Source organism: Euprymna scolopes, chromosome 14, assembly GCF_053919585.1.
Source record: "Euprymna scolopes isolate OS-2025 chromosome 14, ASM5391958v1, whole genome shotgun sequence".
NCBI classification, from domain to species: Eukaryota; Metazoa; Mollusca; class Cephalopoda; order Sepiida; family Sepiolidae; genus Euprymna; species Euprymna scolopes.
The window spans coordinates 125886174-125909610 of NC_136495.1; the positions used below are offsets into that span (position 1 = coordinate 125886174).

The 23437-nt window shown below is 33.5% G+C and overlaps 1 protein-coding gene across 1 annotated transcript in view; it reads left to right on the forward strand.

Moving 5' to 3' along the window:
* The window catches only part of LOC145293263 (uncharacterized), a 270144-nt gene that overhangs the window by 182672 nt on the left and 64035 nt on the right, over nucleotides 1-23437 (forward strand). The window lies entirely within an intron of this gene.

A 23437-nucleotide genomic window follows, 5' to 3' on the forward strand; every position in this document is an offset into this window, starting at 1 on the left:
TAAATTGGTGGCATGGCTTCACTATAATATGTTTTGATTCGGAATAAGAACGACCCTGCTGTATTAAACGCAAAATAGTCAAGCGATATTGCATTAGATTGGAAGTTATAGAATATTAACTGTGTTTAGGGTCGGCTCGTTCCCCTGTATTCACAGAAAGGAAGAAAGGAAATTATTTGCTGGCAGATCTGTAAACTTTCCTCTAATTCAACATAGACATTAGGTAAGCTACTCTCCAACCTTCTACCATCTTTATTACGATGTATGTTTCCCTTCGTAAATCCACAGATTTTGAAAGGTCTCGTCTACACCTTATCTGGTATTCATTAAGGAAAACAGGACTAACGAAAAGAAAGCTAAATTACGTATGGCTTCATTGACATAACTACTAACGTTGCAAACAGCGTAAAAAATGCGTACCATTATATATCAGTATTATTATTTATTTTGGCTTTACTAATTAAAACCTTATACAATGAAACACTGTATCGCTCCAGTAAGTATCTCACTGCTGATGCAATCCTCTATCTGTCAAAAACCATTTGTTTTCTTAAACGGAGGACTGTTGCAACATCTAGGACGAAGCGGTTTGGCACAACTATCTTGCCTTGATATTGTAGAAAACCGGCATATGAACAAAGTAGATGACGGGCTTTTCTCTTCCCTGCATCATCTTTTCCTCCATAAGAGACATCGTGAGTCTATCTCTTCAGTATCGCTATTTTCATGAGAAGTGCACGACTTAATTCCAATCCATGGTGTCTCGTGCAAGACCTCGCCAAAATCACACGACTAACTACATCCATTATATATGCTTTTCCCCATTCTCTATCTATGCATCAATGTAAACGTATTTCAATAAACAAAGCTTCTTTCCCCCACTTGCCAGACTTTGGAACACTGTTCCGCTGGATATTTCCCGGTTTTATATGACATGATATCCTTCAAATTTAAGGTAAACAGGTTTTTGTTAAGCCATTCGTACAAAAATGTAATTCTACCCAATATAAATTAAAAGTAATTACTAAAAAAAAAACAATTAAATTCATTAACTACTATCGACGAGTGGGCTTCGAGCTTAAAAAGTAGTGCCCCCCCACGTAAAAAAGAACAATTAAAGAACACACCCATATATATATTTATATATATATATATATATATATATATATATATATATATATATATATATATATATATATGAAATAAAATGGAGGTGGAAGGACCTGGATACTCAACGTTTCGCCCGATCTATGCGGGCTTCTTCAAGAGGGATGGTCATTGACCATCCCTCTTGAAGAAGCCCGCATAGATCGGGCGAAACGTTGAGTACCAGGTCCTTCCACCTCCATTTTATTTCATATCGTCGGATTTAATCCAGCTCAACAATCATATATATATATATATATTGATGAATATATATGACTGAATATATATGTATATATATATTCATTATTTAATTTACAACTTAAAAGTTATATATATAGAATAAATCGATACATTGATATATATATATAAATAAATATATATGTGTGTGTGTGTGTGAGTGTGTCTGTGTGTATAACTATAATAATTTTTTTTAAATATCTATATATATATACCTTATTTACTTACTAGCTTAACTTACGATATGTAATGAAGTAGTAAGTAATATATGTATATGTGTGTACACAGACTACACACACACACACACACACATATATATATGAATTAATTAAAAACTTAAAAAATATTTAATGAGTTACGTTTGCTAGTAAATAATATATATGTGTATACGTATACATATATATATATATATATATGCATACATGCATATAATTTACGTATATATATATATATATATATATATATATATATATATATATATATATATATATTTATATATTAATATATCCGTGGATTATTTTTTTTAAATAATATATATATATATATACATATGATCTACGTAAATTATATATATGTATATACATATAGATTATATATATATATATATATATATATATATATATATATATATATATATATATAAGTATCCGTAGATTGTTTTTTAAATAATATATATACATACATATATATATATATATATATATATATATATATATATATATATATATATATATATATACTAATCTATCCTTTCACACTGCCTACACGTACTCTTATACACTTCTCTTTTATTATGATAAACAGACAAATTTAATAAAAATATTCAGCAAAAGACTATTTTATTATTCTTCCTTTTCTCTCTTTATCATCGTCTACTACGCTATCTTATGCACTTTTAAGCTTTATTTATTTTAATATCACTCTCACACTTAGTCGTCTACTAGTTCGCTAACGCGTTTAATATTGCAACACTTTTTATAAGGCGTGAATATTTCTTATAATTATGGCGATCTTTGTTTTGTAATGTACCTTGTGCTGAGTATGACTTGTAGCCCACACAAAGACGCTGGCACAAAATTCGATTCTCTTCCGTATAATTGATGGCTACACTATATTCACAGATAATTAAATGTTCGACATTCGTTTGGTCTCCCATATAAAGTGGTATAATGACGATGGGGTCGAATATAAACACGTATATTTTAGTACTTCTAATTTTAAATCAAGTATTGCACGCTGACAGCAAGTGAAACTATTTACAATGTTATTCGTTGTATAATTCAATGATTGCTCATTTCTTTCTTTTTTTATTATGCTCAAATCCATACTGCGTTTTGTCGCTATCCTTGTTTAGGTAGATTTCTCTTTTTCTCATTATATTATATAGGTTGTTGGCCGAGAAATGAAAAAAAAAAATAGAAGTCAAAAGACGAATTCAATGCGAGGTGAACACTAACCGACCTGATAAATAGATGTATATAGATTTCCAGAGGACTTTCATAAAGTTAAGGATCATAATTATTGGAGTGAATAAATAAAAAAAAATAATATTGATATCTCTTTTTTTTTTTTAAATTTATGTAATGTTGTTTATATTCCAACCCCTTTTCCCTATTTATTGAAAAATAAAATATAACTTTGTTATATATGGGTCCTGCTATTGCATTTATCTGCGAAAAATCTAGCTAGTTCACTCTTTTTTTTAAAATTCATTTTGCTTAATTTCCTATGGGGTTTTATCGATTTTCTGATGGGACGATTATCTTCAGTTCACGATTACGTATAATTATATTCATACCGATATACTACTTTATTTATACTTGCATAATATTTGCATAAAATGTTCATGGTACACACACATCTCTTTTTGGTCTACAGACATGAAACACACACACAGGCACACACACGCACACACACACACACACACACACACACACACACACATATATATATATATATATATATATATATATATATATATAGTGTATTCGAGCTTACACTAAACTTTATATTTAGCTTTTAGCAAAGGAAAATCCGGGAGAAAGTGTAATAGCAAACAAATTGGAATTTTCTAGGTGAAGGTCGAAGGACGGCATTACGAGTATGCATGCCTTACACAATATCTCTTTGTTTATGTTTTAATTTTTAGCCTTGCAGCAAACATGTCTTTATAACTCAAACATTAGCATCACAAGAAAAAATAAATCGTTAGCAAAACGTTTTGGTTTCAATTTTTGGTTGTGCTGCACCAGTAATTTTTTAAAACATTGACATCATTACTATGTATTTGATCCAATACAATAAAAAAACATAAATAGAGAATCTGCATGGATCAAAAAATTATGTTTATGCGTATTTCCCGCCACGATAGTGCAATGCCGGGCGGTATGCTAATATATATATATATATATATATATATATATATATATATATATATATATATATATATATATATATATACAGGGTGGCCGAAAAGTCCCAGGACACTGGCCGAAAATGTTATTATATGTTTTCTGTGTGTTTAATGAAACACACATAAAACATATAATAACATTTTCGGCCAGTGTCCTGGGACTTTTCGGCCACCCTGTATATATATATATATATATATTTATATATATATATATATATATATATATATATATATATATATATATATATATATATATATATATATATATATATATATATATATATGGGGGTTGGGTTGGGGGTGCAAGTGAGGGTGTGTGTGCATGTCAGGAAAGAGTAAATGAACCATATTAAAATGCACTCTAACAAGCGTTAAAACATATTTAATTTCCAAAAGGGAAACAAAAAAGAAGTGGATTTTTATTTATCCGCGGAGTTTCGGAAGAAATATTTTCTTCCCATAAGAGTGGAGGAATTAGCAAAATGCAAAATAAGATTTTGCTTATCAAGTATTTAATGAAACTGCAAGTAGGCTATATGTCCTTCTTGCTAAAAGTACAAAAACACATAAATGGGGGTATTAAAAATTAAATTGTTTTAATCTAATAAGAGTTTAAAGTATTGATAAATCATTAATAAAACAACAGATGGAAGAAGAATTGGTGAGCTTCCTACACGCTCTGTTTTAACGAATAAATAAAAAAAATCAACGAAAACACCTATACATAGTAATATATACATAGTGATATATACATAGTAATATATACATAGTAATATATACATAGTGATATACACATAGTAATATATACATAGTGATATATACATAGTGATATACACATAGTAATATATACATAGTGATATATACAAAGTAATATGTACATGTAAATGCACATGAAAACCATATGATAAAACATGCATTCAGAACTGTAAAATTTAAATGCATGGGTAGATAGGAATACGAAATATATGCGCATGCGTACACTCCAATTGATACTTAGGGTATTCAGCCAATCAAACAAAAAAAACGACGCAGAACTTACATTAAAATAATCTATTATTTTCTGGATATAAATATCTAAGGGGTTTATGTTAGAGCTATTTAATTTGAAATTTGCGATATTTTATTTTGGTCTTATGTTTGCAAGGGAAGATTACTTAGTTTTTATAGTTTATCACATTGCAATTTTGTCGGAAGTAATCACTGTAATAGAGGTACCATAGTAAAGAACCTGGAGTGTAAAACTTAATGTATTTTAGGAGAGCCCCTTGAATTGAGAAGAGAGTTTCTTTAGGCGTAAGTGTTTTAATTAAAGTGGTTTGAGACGTTCTTTGGTTATTATTAGGATTTTGGTTGTTAAAAGTAGATTTGTGCTTAGGCATCCTTGTCTTATTAAGCTTGAAGTAGTGCTGATATACGTATGTGTTTTACTAAGTGTTCGAGGCCTTATATCAATTTGTTGATTTGTACTGGGGAGATAGGGGCAGATATTTAAATTTTGGTCAATGCGGTGAGCAATCGTCGAGGCAATGAGTGTCGGGATATTGTTTTATATGTATATATATATATATATATATATATATATATATATATATATATATGTATATATATATATATATGTATATATATATATTCATACAAATATTAATATATATATATACATATACACATATATATACATATATATATATACATATATATATATATATATATATATATATCATTATTCTTTGAAAGGTACAACATTTATATAAAGCAATTATTAAGGAAAATGTAACGTTATGATTAAAACCCTTTAAAATAGAGTCAGCGTTTAAAATATAGTAAACGGGATGAAGAGAAGCTGTATCGAAGGATTTGTTTTGGAGAAAAACACCCGAATTGGAATCCAAAATATACACAAATAAAATTAAGTTGCGTTACGTTAGGTATGAGAAAAATTGGGGGAAAGCGATTGAAATACTGCAACGTTATATTCCTCGAAGATCCTACAGACTAATCACGCTCAAACCTAAGAGACATTCATTCTGTTTGCAGAGGGAAGGCTTTCTCAACCGAACGTAAACAGTCTCCAATATCTTTAAATAAAATAATGAGTGAGCACGGCTCAGGATTGAAAATAAATTCGTGCTTAAGTTCGCTAAACCAGCTGGATTTGTTATAAGCTGGTCAGTAATTGAGGACCCGTAAATATTGGCAATTACATCTGTTTGTTCTGATTTATGTAAGTACGTTTTGTATGACTCTTCCATCTAATCTTAATGTTGTTCGACCTACAAAATTTGCACTCCAACTACATTACAAAATTGTAAATTACATTATTATGATGGGGGCGGGAACGTCTTTTCGAGACGAAAGCATTAACGTTCTCCTAGATAATACAATATGTATATGTGAAATAAAATAAGAAGTTTGCACTGTTGAGTTGATTTTCATTGCAAATTGCTCGCTAACTTTCCCCAGCCAAGGTAAACAATATATACTTACTGTTCGTCAGCCAGGGTAAACGATAAAGATAGATAGATAGATAGATAGATAGAGAGAGAGAGACAGACAGACAGACAGACATACAGACAGATTTGTTTGAATATTATTTTATCTTTATATATTTCTGAAGAGTTTACTACATTAAAAAATACTGTGATTATATATTTTACTCTGTTGAAAATGGCTTTTAAACGGACCTTTTACATAAGCACTTATGAGAAAACAAAATACGTTGTGTTTTCCAAAAATTGTGAATTGAACTTTACAAAATACACACACACAAAAGCACACACATACACACACATGTATATATATATATATATGAATGTGTTTAGTGTGAGTGATGCGTGTTGAGTTAGTAAGAAAAAATCTCAATTCATAATTTTGTTACTAAATAAATTTACTTTTAAGGTTTAATAAAAAGAAAACATTTAATTGTCTGGCTAGTAGAGTAATTAATACCTTATTATTACTGTACTTGAAAATAATTATTGGAAATGCTGATAATTTCTATTTCAACCAATCAAATATACCTTTTTATAATTATATATTTTTATTTTGAAATATTAAAATTAAATTTCGTTAGAGTGGTAGGTATTCTACGTTTTACGTGATTACATTTAGCCATGCGACCATTGACATTGCAAGTTATGTGATTTTGTTAACGACAGTCTATCATATAAATATTTATAAACTAGACACACATTCAATGATGCCGTACCAATATTAAACAGTATGAAATATCGATTTTAAATTTACGTTTTCATGCCGAAAGCCGGCACCAAATAGACTTTTGCTTTTTAAGCATATTGTCTGATAATCTATTGATATTTATTATCTGATATTTTTATTATTACGGTTGATGATGTATTGCCGTTTTTTATCAATATTTATCATAATAATTTTGATATTAGATTGTATTTTCTGACATCGATGTTTCTCGATATAATTCCTATTGATTTATTCTTAATTAGTCCTTCTTTCGATGTCAGTATTCATTACTTTTTTTGCAGTGGTGTTTTTTTTTATATATATATAAACTGCTAGCTTGTGTTTATCAAACTTTCTAGTGATTGATCATTTTCTCAGTTTATGAGGGATAATTGTGGTTATTGTTATCCCCGGAGTCTAAACATGATAGAATAATCCAACCTATATGATTGATAAGTCCCGCGGAATTTTCATCGGATACAGATGTAGTCATACCGACTGAGCAATCGAATGTGTATTATGATCGACCCTCATTATATGTGTCTTCCAAACACCTATACGCATTGGTTCTTTAATCAGAAACATTCATTTCGAACGCGACCATGTCTTATCAAAGAAACTACTGTTGATTTTATTCGCCGGCCTATCCTACTTGTTCAATGATAAAACTTTTCAAATGCACTTGTGAATCTAAGCTGTATAAATGTGATCCAAATTAACTTTTCGTTTAAACCGTATTATTTCGATTATCGATTTAAGGTAGTGTGTTATTTCTGTATCATAAAGGAGATACCGTTCAATGATTGTCTAATGTTCTGTCTAATGGTGATATATTCGTATCTAATTGTTTATATGCTTTTGCATGTGTGTGTGTGTGTGTGTGGGTGTGTGTGTGCGTGTGTGGGTGTGTGTGTGGTACATGTATTTTGGACACATCTTCTCTATGGGCGGTTGATTTTGTCCACCTGGAAATCATCGTTCTTGGAGGGAAGACTGGAAACCTGTGTTGGACGATTATTCATTCACCCAAGACGATGATTGGTTTTTATATAGTTTTTATTCACCTTTCAGGTGCCGATCACAGAAGAATTGATAGTGAATGTCTTTGCTTGCATGGTTAATTCAAAGTCTTATTTTCACACACGCAAGCGTCCCCACAGTGGACAGGAGGAGACGACCAGTTAAGCCGTCCGCTTTCCTCTACGTCCAACCAAAACCTCACTGACCCCAGCTAACCTGATCCCGTGACTCACAGGCAAATCCGATCAGTTGACCGTCACTTCCGGTAAAATGTGTCTGCAATATAATTTACCATATTTCTTTCTTATGTTCGACCTATTTCTTAACAGTAGCAATTAAAGGTTTCTCGATACGGATCCTATCGAAGCACTCTTCCAGACGCGTATAGTATATTTGTGTGAAATTTAAAAATCGGCATACCTGTTTTGGAGTCTCTAGCGAGCAAACTAACGCACACACCTAAAATGTCTAATATTTATATAACTTGAGACCTATTTCTAATCAGCTTGTACGTGTTTAATGTGGAAACATTAAAATAAAATCAGTTAGGTATTTTCAAAGAGATATCACCTTGCTTTAATCATGCTGCCATTATTAAACACCAAATATGTTTGTACATGCGATAATTATGTTACGTTTGTAATTGATGATGACACGCGATATCTTCATATGAGTATACAACTCATGAGAAAATCCTTTGCTTTCTGATGATGATGTAAAGATAAAAATATGAGGCGTCTTCACTAAACATGTTTTGTAGATTGCGTCGCCTAAAATTGAAACTTATTTAAAAGGATAATGATCAGAAAAATAAGTCTATTGATACGTAGTTTTGTTTAATAAAATCAATAATAATAATATATGTAATACCACTTATCAGTAAAAACAACATATATGAATATAAGTGAAAACAATACAAATGATTTCTGTTGCAATTTATTTGTATTGCCTATCTATTCTTATAGTAATTTCTTATAAATAACATCTAAGGTCCGAGATAACTGTTTATAAAAATCAACCCATTATTTAAAAAAAAATATGTTTGAATTATGACGTAAAAGTGTATTATAAATATACAAAACACTGTGTATATCATAACCATATATTAAAAATAGATTTATTGTATTTGTTACAAATTAATTACTCTTCATATTCATGGATATGTAAATCTACATTGATTTCCTTCCTTGACTTTCCATGGAAACACATTTAATTCTTTATAATTTAATTTTCATCGTATACAATTTTTTTAATGCATGCTTATTTTATCCATTCCTAACCAACGAATTCTAATTCTCTGTGTGCCTATCTGCCTATTAATATTTCCCGCCTATTCATTGCCACTTATAATTTCCTTATATATATATATATATATATATATATATATATATATATATATATATATATATATATACATATATATATATATATATATATATCCAAATGAAATAGAACTTCGGTTATAACAAGTTTATTATATTCAAAACATCACATGACAACACTATACTAGTGTCTTTGGGTGTTTTGTCTCCGTTCTACAGCATATGATCTAGATGACCTCCATTTAGCTTTTGATTTATTTTTTTGGGGGGTAAACCCTGTATATATATATATATACATATATATATATATATATATATATATATATATATGTATGTATGTATATATGCATATATATAAATATATATATAAATGTATATATATGTATATATACATATATATATATAAATATATATGTATGTATATATACATACATATATATATATATATATATATATATATATATATATATATATATATATATATATATATATATATATATATAAGGGAGTAGTCACCAAAAATGTGCATTTTTAACATTATTTTCTTATTCCGTATCTTGGTTTTTCATTGAGATTTACGTTTGAATCATTGTAATAATGTTTTTAAGTCATTTAAATCGTTTTTACGCGCGTTTCAGACGTTCAGCCATTATTTTCAAATATGCTGGAGATGTAGAAATGGCAATTTTCGTAGTAAATTTAAAGTTTTTCCAAGGGGTGGAGGCTTGTAAGTGTTTATTATTCATTGGCATGCTCAATTTTTTATTACTCTTTTATTGGGCTTGTCGAGGGAGGCCGATTACCTGGTTGTAGTCGCTCTCTCTTTCTGCTAATGTATTTTTCTTTTCCTTTAGGGTGGGGTAGGGTGTGTGTGTGCGCGCGTGTGTGTGCGTGTGTGTGTTTGCTTTTATTGGTTTGGGAATGTGTATATTGTTTTATAGTGTTATGAGGTTATTTTATTCCTTAGGAAGGCGACTGTGATCCGAGGTTGTTTCTAATGTGTATGCGTGAGGATGGGGGGCAGCTCTTCTGAAATAAGGGTAGGGGTGCTTCTATTCTATTTTAATATTTATTTTTTGTATTCTTGGATTATAGTATTGTGATTTTTCGTTTTAGTCTTTTCGGGTATTTTTTATATTATGTTTGTTTAGAAAGAGGGGTGTATTTAAAATATGTATAGGGGATTTTTTAATGTTTCTATTTATTTGTCTCCCCCTGTGGACATGGCAAGACCCAGGATCGGTTCCTAGTATGGGGAAGATGTTGTTCTCCCAGAGGGGGGCATTTGAGGGGATATAGGTATGGGAGGGGGATGATAGAAGGGATGATAGTTGTTTCAGTCATGAGGGGGTTCTCCTCCACTGAATGAGGAGGGAGCGAGGTGTTGGAACAGATATTATACTATTATTCTAGGTGTTTCCTACTGTTGTTTGTTTCGAGGTTAAGTAGGGTTGGTATTGTTCAGTGTGTTATATTAGTGATAGGGGTATTATGCCTGTGTGTGGTTGTATGCGCGCACGTGTGTGTGTTTTAATGTGTCGGTTCTGATTTATGTGTGGGTGTGTATATATGTATGTGTATGGATGTGCATGCGAGTGTACCTTGTATTTCATGTTTTTGTGTGATGATATTAGCCTCTGTTCAGTTCAGGAGTAAATCTGGTGATGAAGTTTTTTTCCTGTGTAAGTAAATAAAAATAATTGTCTGTTTGGAAGATTGGCCTTATTTTGAAGCTGTTTCCACTGCATGTGTGTACGTGTTTTGAAACATAGAGGTGTCTGGTATCTGCAATTTTGATGTTGCTCTTATGTAAGGCCATTCTATTGCTGAAATTTTTGGTGGCACCTATGTAGGATTTGTTGCATGTTGTGCATCTTAGTGCATATACTACATTTCTGGAGGTGCAATTTAGATCCTTTTTTTTATTTTGAATGTGTGTGCTGGGTTTTTGAATGTGTATGTGTTACCTTCTATTATTATGTCACATACTCCACATCGCGGTTTGTTGCATTTTGTAACCCCTTTAGTAGCATGTGGGACGAGTTTTGAGGAAGTTCGGATGTGTTTTAAGTTTTTGGGTTGGCGTTTGCTTTTTATTGTTTTTGTTGTTTTAAGTATGTTGTTTAGTTTGACGTTCTGATTGAGGAGGATAAGGTTTTTTGCTATCTGTGTGGATTGTTCTGGGTTGTTTGTGTTGTGTGTAGAGACGCATGCTAATATTTGTTCTTTGTTGTGTTCTTTAGGGGTTATTAGTTGGTCTATAAGAATTTTTTCAGACAGTTCAATACCTTTCTGTATTAGTGGTAGTGGGTATCCTCTTTTTCGCATTGTTTTTTGCAGTTCATTCAGTCTAATTGAACGAAAGTGTTGGTCAGTTACTATGTTCAACTTATTTAAATATACATCTTTCTTTCGTTGGAATTTCTTAACCCATTTTTTATAAATATATATATACATATATATAAATATGTGTATATATAAATATATATATATATAAATATATATATATATATATATATATATATGGACAGAAAGCTTTGAGAAAGATTCTACTTTCAAGGCAAAATCAAACTCCAAAAACTAATATAAATGTAGTTATTTATATCTAATCCCCAATAAAATGACATAGCTCAATAGTGCCCTGACGAGGATAGAGCTTATGATAAATAATAGTATGAACAGAGCTGTAAAGTAAAAGTTTAAAAATAGTTTTTTTAATTATTCACCAGGGCCCCAAAACTGGTGTGCAAGCAAATCCTTTGGTAAAGCATTGGAGAATTCTTCCGAATAATCTATATATCTATAAAAGTGAAAATTTCTGTGCCTGTGTGTGTGTCTGTCTGTGCACATTTCTCTATCGAATATCTAAGACAATTTACGGTCTACAGATTCGAACTTTTACATACGGGTTATGTAGATTGGGAAAACCTTTTAAGTCAGGTTTTGGCCAGAAATTTTGCTATTTAAAAGGAAAATTTTCTACAATTTGACTTTTGAGAACTCTACCAAACCTCTCTGCCAATTTTGAATCTTAAGACATGAAATGTTATCCATAGGTTACTTGGACATGGATCTAACTAATGATTTCACTTCAGCCTAGAAAAATAAATGTTAAGGTGTCAAAATAGGGGTCAATGTTAAACAAATTTGCTGAATAGTTTGCTAGTGTCACCAAAGGTCAAATCATTTTAACTTTGACCCATTGGATGTGAAATAATATCTGCGGTTTCTAACAAGTAACTCAGACAATGTTTCGTCTAAACATTTAAAATTTTACATGCAAGGTAGTTAAACATTGGGTAAGAATTTTAGTTTGTTATTTTTGTATTTTGCTTTAAATTTCGCTTCTAAGAGGTCAAATTTAAAATGGTTTTACCTTTGCAGTCATTACCAAACTATTAAGCCAAGTTTCTGTTTAAACATTTTAAATTTTACATAAAGGGTATTGATAATTTCAGCAAGGATTTTTAATCTGTTTCTAGCAAAATTTTGCTTCCAAGACGTACAAGTTTAAAGAGTGAAGTTTTGCAGATGCGAGTAACCTCCTCCACCAGTATGGGGTCTAAACACTAGAAATTTTAGATGTAGGTTACTTGGTTTTGGGTCAGACATTTTAATTTTATTTGAGCCCAGAAGTATCAATGTTTAGGAGTCAGAATGAAAATTAACGTAAAAAAAATAATTGGCCTCTGGCAACTTTTCTCTATGGTAGGTAAAGAAGCCTTTAATATAGAGAGGTATTACCATACCTATTCACAATCATCAATATATAATACGCTAAGTATGTTTAAGCTTAAATAGGGATCGTATAATAAAATTGTGGGGTCTGCCTTCGCGCCTGCACTCCATGGAAATATGGCACACATTTTAACAAAGACTTTTCATATTTTTTTGCGTAAGTATACTTTCATAATTATGTTTCAGTTTGAAGAAATATGGTATAATAAAATTATGGGGTGTTAGTTGGAGTCTGACCCCCATAGAATGTAAATATATCACAAAGTTTGACAATGATTTTAAAAATCCACAATAACACCTTAACGTTAATCTTAATTCACTTTAGCTTTTATTTTCTTTTTGAGTTGAATCATATTTTGTGGAATAAAGTCACATAATAAATTCATATTCTTATAAAAGTGAAAGCAAAAAAAAAAAATCGGAACTTTAGACAATTCTCGACACAACTTTTCGAAAACACTGTTTATTTCCTTCTCCACTTGCACGTGGAACTCTTTCGAAAATAGATAAATTGATAAATAAAAAATACGAACGGCACTTGTTATCGTGTGAAAAGAAGGAAAACATCCTGCTCACTTTATTACGTGTCTTTTAAAAACATTTACATAACCATTTTTATTTTTATTTATACATGTGTTTAAGATTTTTTGTCAGTATACGGGAAGAAATTCAGTTGATTACAACCCTTTATGCGTGTTCTTTACATTATAATAGTGCAATCCTGAATCCGACGGCGCAATACTGCACCGTTCAATACTGTAAAACTGATACGAAGCTGTTCTGCTTGAAAAGGGCGCCGTTTTCCTCTGATTCATATTTATATCGATTCTTTGCTTTAAAAATTGAAGTAATTCCGTGTTTACTTTTTTAATATACCATTTTGCTGTTCGGGATAATTTTACTAAAACTAAAGCTTCGTTATTTTTACAAACTGTTTTTGTGTCTTTGTTTTTCGATATTTCTTCAATATTATTTAGTAAGAGTGTTAAACAGAAAAGCCAACAAACGACTACCGGAAAAATATACAAGAAATAAATCTTACCATAGTCAAAAAAGTTCAGTTCATCTTATTTTTGTTTTGAAATAGTTTCAATGCTCTTTACTTGAAATAATTTCAGTGAACCGAAATTAAAAAGAAATTTGAGGCGATAACTACTTACATGAATTTTTATATAAACTACACGTGCCATAATCAAATATTCCTCAAACATACAATAACGGAAAACATAAAAATATGCTTATAAATATTCGTTACGTTGACGGAACTCTCTTAAATTGTTAACACATAATGCTCAGGTTTCCCTCCTCCAAATTCAAAACGGGACTCTTCATTTGAAAGTCGCTGCCATTTTTAGTTTTTGTAAAACCTGCTTGTGAATTTAAAAAAAAAAATCACAAACTACGTAAAAATACAAACCAACGAGCTTTTCTACCATAAAAGTAACTTTTATTACTATGGTAATATTTTTTCTTGTATATATATATATATATATATATATATATATATTTATATATATAAATATATATATTTATATATATATATTTATATATATATACATATATATATATATATATATATATATATATATATATATATATATATAACATGTTCTCTTTGTAAGGAAACACCATTTTATTGGTCAGAATTGGCTACTAATGGAAACTAACTTGATATAAAAAAATATGTTTTCGCGAAAATTATTTTTACTTTCATCATATTTTGCTTAGGGTAACATTTTGGAGTATCTAAACCTATCTCTTTACACCCCACTCCTTTTCCTAACCTATCATACTTTCATCAATCAGAGTCCATTTTCTGTAGGCTGTTTTTTAACCCAGTCAACGACGGGCACTTCTGTTAGTGTATATATATATATATATATATATATATATATATATATATATATATACATACATACATATACACGTTAAAGATGCTTATTTTATTTCTTATGTATGCTAATGCATGTGTTCTAGACGACACTTAAGATAAATAATCAGACTTGGTTGAGTTGCCGGTAGTTTCGTATCAAAAGCATCGGACACGTTGGCAATGCTGAGCTGCGCGTATTGTGAAATTCTGGAACTGTTCCGCGCAATGTAATCAACGCGCCATCGTACTTGCTGAATCTACGGTATTTCAAGTGTGTCAAATCATTAACAAGGTTGTTTGTTTCGTAAATAAACTGGGTCGTAAAAGTGGATTTAGTAGTTCGTAAAAGAATCCTATTACAGAACAGCTAGCAACAGTAAAAACTACCTTCGAAATACCGGAAATGATAAGAAAATATCATCAAACTGTGAAGAACTTTGTTAAGGACCCTACAAAGGTACGTAAGGGAACTGATAAAGGGAAATCTAGATTACTTTCACTCCGTTCTCTGCTCCAAATACAACATGAAGTTGTTAAGAACATGGCGGAATAAAGAATATATCAAAGAGTATTTGATTCCCCCTTCTGAAATTAGTGGCAAATTCTGTAAAGCCGTGGCAAAGCCTCTATTAAAGTAATATCACATACAAAACCAATAAAAATCGGCAGAGGATAAAATGAATATGGATTTTTCAAAAGTTTTGTTCACGGATGAAGAGCATTCCACTCTTTATGGCCCAGATGGCTGGAGCAAGGGGTGGGTCTTAGATGGACGATATCGTCATCAGCGTTTAAGGCACCAAAAATGTGGTGGTGGGATAATTATTTGGGCTGGGAGTATCGGAGGTACTTGAGTGGGCTCATGGAGAGTACTAGAAGGCGTAAACATGACGTCAAATGCTTACATATATGAAGAAACACTTTGGACGTCAAATCCTTTAATAGGTGATCTGACGAAGCACTTTTGCTGAAGAAGGAAAGGTTGAAATTCAGAAGAACCATTATTTTATGAGGGATAATGCTCCCTCGCATGCATCAAACAAAAGCAAAGAGTATTTGCAACAACTGGTGTTCTATGGGCGACGGAAGAACGAGTGGCCTACGAATTCACCAGATTTTAACCCAATTGAGAACCTTTGGAATATCATGAACACATACCGCTATGCAAGTGGACGCCCCTTTAAGAGAAAATATGAGTCGTGGGATGCTGTCTAAGAACAGAGCTATAAAGTAGAAGTTTACAAATTGTTTTTCTTAGCAGTTCAGCCCAGGTACTATGTAATTTGCATACATTTTTACTAGCAGGATAGCTCGGGCCCTAGATAATGTTCATAATTTATATGCATATGCATATATTAAAAATCGTTCAGATGTATGGCAATGCCTCTCTATATAATAAGCTTCCTTAACTACTCTAGAGATAAGTTTGTATGTGTGTGTGTACATTTCCCTACAAAACTAGTCTGTCAATTGTCAGTCTGCATACTTGAGATTTGACATTATGTGTATTGAGCTTAGGGAAAACCTTTTAATACGTTTTAGGACATAACTTTGGGTGTCAAAGTATTAACGTTAACGATGTGTCCCTTGAGAACTCTTCCAAACTCCTCCGCCAATTTTGGTTCTAAAACCATTAAACTTTATATGCAGGGTTCTGAGACATGGATCAAACTGTTTAATTCAATATGAGCCCAAAAATAATAAACATTTAAAACAAAAAAATGACCCCTGCGCTTTCTACCGAATCACTCAGAAAAATTTGTGTTTAAACGGTTGAATTGTTTTTTTTTAATTTTTACACGGTGGCGACCACTTATCAAGGCCCGGAAGCAACTCATGGATAAGGGTTATTGCAAGTACAGTGCGCTAGTGTGGAGATTTGATGAAGTGTTTACTTGAGGGGGCAGTTCATTAGAAATTTGTTAACGTTGGACTTGAACACATCCAAGTTGTAGTCAGGTGAGAAGCAAGCATACGTAACAGAGTTTCACAGGCGTTCAGTTCTAAGAAAGAATCTTTGTTCCTGAAATCAACGTTTTGATGTAGGCGCAGATAAAGAGTGGGGGAAATTTATCACAGTGGATTCAGCTAGACGGGTGTTTTTCGTGAAAGATTGGCGAGGGGGGACCAGAGATTGGAGTTCAGACAAGCACCTGCCATGGAAATAACGATAAAACAAGGATAGGCTCGCAACGTCTCTTCTGTGGGAGAGAGGTTGTATGGTAGAGAAAAGGGCATCCCCACTAAGCCACGAAGTCTATTTTGTACTCTGTCAAGGTAGGATATGCTGTTTTAAGCAGCTCCTGCCCAGATATGGCAGCAGTATTCAATCCTTGGACGTACTTGACTTTTATATAGGTAGAGAATTGCATCAGTAATGAGATATGTTCTGGGGCGGTAGAAGGATCCCACCATCTTTCCAGCGACCTTGGCAACAGACGTGATGTACGTGTTCCATTTCAGATCAGGAGTAAATGTCAAATCCAGAAGCTTGTCAAAACACGGGACCTCACCCAGACGAAAGCCATCCATCCCAATTAATGCCAAATGGGAATCAAAGCGTTGATGATATAAGTATAGGAGTTTGGTTTTAGATGCATTAAAGGTAACCAGCCACGTCTTCCCCCACTGAACCACGCGCTCGAGATCATAAGAGAGAGAATCAGAGAAAACGTTGTCATTTACAGCCTTTGATGTATTGCCGTAGAGTGTCGTGTCATCAGCATATATGTCAACGAATGATTTAAGTATGTGTTTAAGGAGGTCATTTATGTAGATCAGGAAGAGACTCTTATGAGCCTATCAGAGAGAAATGATTTAATGATTGAGAAAATATTTCCAGTTATACCGAAGCTGGAAATCTTGTGAAGTAGACCCTTATACAATACCTTGTCGAAGGCCATTCGGTATGTCAAGAGCAATTGCCATAGAAAGGAAGCCTTTATCAAGGGATTAACTAATCCTGTAAGATATAACCCTAGCACATCTGTGGTAGATCTTGCAGAACGGAAACCATATTGTGTGTCACTAAAAATATTGTTTCTGCTGAAGTGGTTGACTATTTCTCTATTTAATATGGATTCCAGCATCTTACTCATAACACACAGGAGACTTATTGGTCTGTACTGAGAGGGAGATGACGTATCACCTGAATCCTAAACTACAGGGCAAACTGATGAGGTTTTCCAGGGAGTCGGAAAGCACTTCTCCTTAAGGCAGCGCTTTAACAGTTTCGTAAGTATGGGAGCAAGTTCCGGTTGAAGCTTTTTTTACACTATAATTGTGATGTCGTCAGAGTCAGTTGCTTTACTGGAATCTAGGTTCTTGATTAGCTTGGCGACCTCATGCACGGATATTTGTATACTACCTATCGTGTTGTGTGTTATAGGAGTAAATATGGGAGGTAATGGCGTTCGTCGCATAGGGTAGGATTAGCTGCAAAGTTCTTTAAAACTAGTTTGGCCTTGTATTATACTGACGAGATGACCTCTGATCCATTGATAATGGCTGGGATAGAACGCACATTTCTGTTCAGGATCCTATTTGATATTTGCCAAAACTGGTGGGAACCAAGCAACTGATCAGCTACCTTGGATTTAACAGACTGACCATATAGCTCTCTTGCATTTTTTATTACTCTTTTACAGTAGTTGCTGGCAGTCCTGAAAGCAGCTTTAGTCTCACTTCATCTATTACGTTGGTAGTTATGGAAATAGTGATTTCTGTGCGCGATAGCTGCAGCACATTCTGGGGAGAAACATGGCTGGCTGTTAGGTTTTTGTTGGAATTGTTTAGATGGTATGACTTGGACCATGCCTACAATTAACTATTCGGTCAGATCTTATACTATAGAGGACACTTCCTTTTTAAACATTGAGCGCAGACGTAAATCAGATATGAATGTATGGAAGCTATCCCAGTCAGCCATAGAGTATCAGTATACAGTACGGTGGAGGGATACGTCAGGGGACGTATTACATTTCGTTTTTATCTTAACTGATACAACTGAGTGGTCGGATGCTCCTTTTTTTTACACAGTGATCACCACTTATCAAGGCCCGGAAGCCACTCAGGGATAAGGGTTATTGCAAGTAACGGACCATGAACATAGCTCAGGGGAAGTTGAGAGAAAAAGGTCTAGGAGGCTTGCATATTGACCGGGTGTATCGGGCACACGGGTGGGTTCGCGAGCAATCTGAGAGAGGTCATAAGCAATGGCAAAATTATGACAAAACCTCCCCTCATCGTCTGTCTTATTTGAATGGGCCAGCCATCCCACGTTATGGACATTGAAGTCACCACAGATGTGGATGTTAGCCGAGGGATGTGCAGGTAGGATGTGGTCTATTTTCTCAGATATACTCTTAAAGATAGTAACTCCGCTGTTGTGGGGCCGATAGAGGGCAAATATAAATTCAATGGCGTTAGCAAGTGCAACCCGGAAGCACATATAGGGTAAATTAGGATCTTCTCTAGAGATACCCTTGCCACACGGGAAGCCATCTTTAATGTAGGCACATATTCCATCCCCATGGCTATCTTAGGGGGCCAGAGTTTGCTGTTAAGTTAGAATATTCGTTCATTATGAACTCATCTAAGCAAGAGGTCGGCCCTATTCCAGTTTCACTTAGAAATAATATGTTCGCTTTCGTCTCCTGTAATTGGGTTTCAACCTCTAGAAGGTTGGAACATAGACCTCTGATGTTGAAGAAGGATACCTGGTAGTAGGGGTCTACGTTGAAAGATGGGGTTCTAGATTTATTCGATTTTTTTCTCTGGAGATATTTCATGTTAAGGTTTTGGGATTTGTGGAACAAGTCGGCATACTTTGTTAGAGCAGTACAGAGAGGGAAAGTAAGAGAGAAAAAGACAGGATTTTTTGTAGCACATGAAAAGGTAAAGCCGTAACAATTACCCACTAGTATGGCATCGAGAGGCCTCGCCAGAGACTACTGCATGATCCAGATCCATTCACCAAATTGCGATATAGCAGTCCCAGTACTTTTCGCCTGCTCATAGGACAGCCTCCTTAGTTATTAATCCAAGGTTCCGGTCCCTTACTATCAGGCGGATAACGTCAGCCCAGACAAAACGTTTACCTCCAGCACACTTACTAGGTACATGGCCACAAAGATAGACATAGAGACAGAAAAATTTCCGAAATCTCACACTACTGTTCACCAAGTACTACCGACCTTTAAGCAGCTTTTTCTTCACCCTTTGTAAGAAAAAATCACTCATTTGAATGAGAATTGAAGGACAAAAAAGAAGAAGCGAGAGGTACTGGAACTGCCGATAACACACCCACTGTATTATCTACTCTCCATACATACTCGTGACATATACTTTATTCAGATATCGGGCAAGCTTATTTTCGGTGTTTGACCGAGGATTTGGCTGCCAAGCAGCCAAAGTTAAACAAATTTGAGGTTTGCGGTCTCTAGAAAACAATTCAGTCAATTTCATCTTGACATGTAGCAAGTCAAAGTTGATGGAGAGAAACTTTATGGGTATCGTTTTTTTTAATCACTTCTTCATCTTCGGTGTTTCTTTTCACTAAGTCTCGGCCGTATAATCCATCGGCTTTCTTCAGGTGTATCTCGAACTCGGGAACTGTTTTTTTTTTCTTAATTTCGAACCCAACCCTTTATTTTTTAGGGGTTATCATGTTAATTTTCCATTCTGGCCGATACCGCTTCATGATATTGTTGCTGCGTCTATCGCTGTCGCTGCCATGGCGTTGTCACTGCCACTGATTTCGCTCAGGATTGAACTCAGTTCCTTGTAGACTTGCAATGTCTGTTCCAACGTCTAAGTCGCCTCGGTCATGTGTCACTAGGTATCAATTTTTGGGACTGTTAAACCTAAGTTGGTATTCAAGGTTCTCTCTTATAATTAGAGGTTCCCAAATTATGATAAGAGAAAACTCCAGGTTGTCTTCGACGTCGTGCATCTAAACAATATGGTATAAATGCGGGAGTGCTTCAGGGGTCTATTTTTGGACCTTTATTATTTCTAATATCTATAAATTACCTCCATGGCAGAATTGCCTCTTAGATGTGTGTATATAATGATGACACAACGCTCTATTACAGGCACGACAGGAAAACAAATGAACACATATGAAAGGAATTGGCAGAAACACTAGAGGATTACCTTCACTCTGTAGTAGAATTGAGACAAAAACGGGTGATCACATTCAATGCTGCCAAGAATAAACTTCTTTCCTTCAATAATTGCAAGAAACCTTTTCTACCAACAAAAGCGATGGCTAATAACTCATTATCTGAAAATACTTTTTTAAAACTCCTTGGCGTAACGTTCACAGGAAACCTGCGTTGGAACAATTATATTGAGAGCATTGCCAATGCCACTGCAAAGAAGGAAGGTCCTTTCTACCGTGCTAGAAAGTTGCTACCGCCCGAAAGTATACTGTAATTTATAGTACCACTTTCGCCCACGTATGGAGCATTGTTGTCATATTTTCGCTAGTACGCCTTCTACTAGTCTCTCGATCACAGACAAGGCTAAAAAGAGAGTCGCCAACTGATATGTCCAGAACTGTCATCCAAGCTTCTGCCTCTGTCCCCTCGATTAAATGTTGCATCGCTTTTCTTGTTCTACAAGTATTTTTATGGTAAATGTTCCGACGAACTGCAAGCACTTTTACTTCGTCGACGTAAATATCCCCGGCAAACCCGACAATCAGCAAAGTCCAACCCATTCACAGTAGATATTATTGTATATAAGAGAGCTTTCTACTCCAGTAGTTTCATCCCAAGAACTGCCAGACTTTGGAAATCCCTTCCGAATTCCTGCTTCCCCAACTTTACTGACATGTAGAAGTTCAAGTGTAACGTGTACCGACATCTACCTTCCCTCTGTAGCTTAGGTCCCTGATAATAACCTCCTTCATCAAATGTGTAATATGCCTTGTTTGGGGTAAAAATGTAAAATAAAATCAGTTTTGTGCGAAAATTTATTTGTTAAGAGATCAAAGTTGCAAGATTTGACTTTAGCAGACTTACTAATCTTCGCTAATTTTTTTTCTAAATACTTTAAATTTTTGATGTAAATTGCCTGGACATAAGTATAATTTGTTAATATATGTATGCATATGCACCTACATTTATCTGTAAATATGATCCGAGCAAAGCCGGCTGAAAATCTAGTTGAATATATAATATTCTTGTCTCGAATCCGAATTGTTGTACACGTTACTAAGAAAAAGAGAAATTCAAAATTTTCATCAAACATATAATTTTAAAACGAGGCGTGTAATTCGTAAACTAATGAGTGTTCCAACGAAGAATCCAAGTCATTTTTAAACGATGTAATCTGAATCATTCATGTCTGACTCCCCTTAGTCTTTGTTTGAAGATTTTTATTTAAAATATATTATAAAATACACCTTAGTTGTTATAGTGGTCTAATCTGCATTTAGGTTTAGGCACAGATAAAGTGTGGGGATAATTATTGATAGTGTTTTCAGCAAGATGAGTGTTTATTGTGAAGGTTTGGCGAGGAGGAAAACTAGATTCGAGCTCAGATGAACAGTTGCCATGAAAATAATAGTAAAGTAGACAGGGTCGAGACGTTTCTTTTGCGAGAAAGAGGTTGCAGTGAAGAGAAAAAAGCTTTCCCCACTCGGCTACGAAGACTGTTTTGAACTTTTCCAAGTGTGCTCCTGTCCAGATGTGGGAAGAATATCACAATCCTTTGACGTACCTGGCTCTTATATCGATGGAAAATTGCACCCGCAGTGAGATATCTTCTGGATCCATAGAAGGATCCCATCATTTTCCCAGCGACATTGGCAATGGATTTGATGTACGTGTTACATTTCAGATCAGGAGAAATAGTCAAGCCAAGTAACTTGTCAAAACATAGAGCCATTACAAAATTAGAGCCATGGTATATGTTTGTCTCTCAAGTTTTATTCGGCTTATAAATTATCGCGGTCTGATTTCTTAATCACCCCTTGTTCTATATTGGCGAGATAAGAATTTCATAATTGTCAGATGAGAAATACTATTTAACTATTAGTGTATCAAGATATAAAATAATTCGATAGAAGCTTAGGTTAAAGAGGTTATCAGACATTACATCCATATACCAACTATTCAAATACCTGTCTTTTAAAACTAAATTTTCCTGAATGAAATAATCAAAATAGAACTCTACGTGTGACCCAGCGCATAGTATTTTTTATTCTAGTAAAATTTTTATTCTAGTAAAAATCAAATACATTTGCTCCAAGTATAACACAAAAATGCAATGCATATGTAAGCTTATTACATCATTTTGTGTTTTTCTTTGACGCCATTATCGTAATTAGCTCTTTAATTCCTGCCAGCGAAAATTGAAATTTCCATAACTGGGATCGCTTATTACAAACAGAAACGAGCGGGTTTCTTTCTCATTTCACTTTTTATACGATACAAAACGATGTTTTAAATTACCTCTAAATTTTCATATGGGGAATTGTGAAGC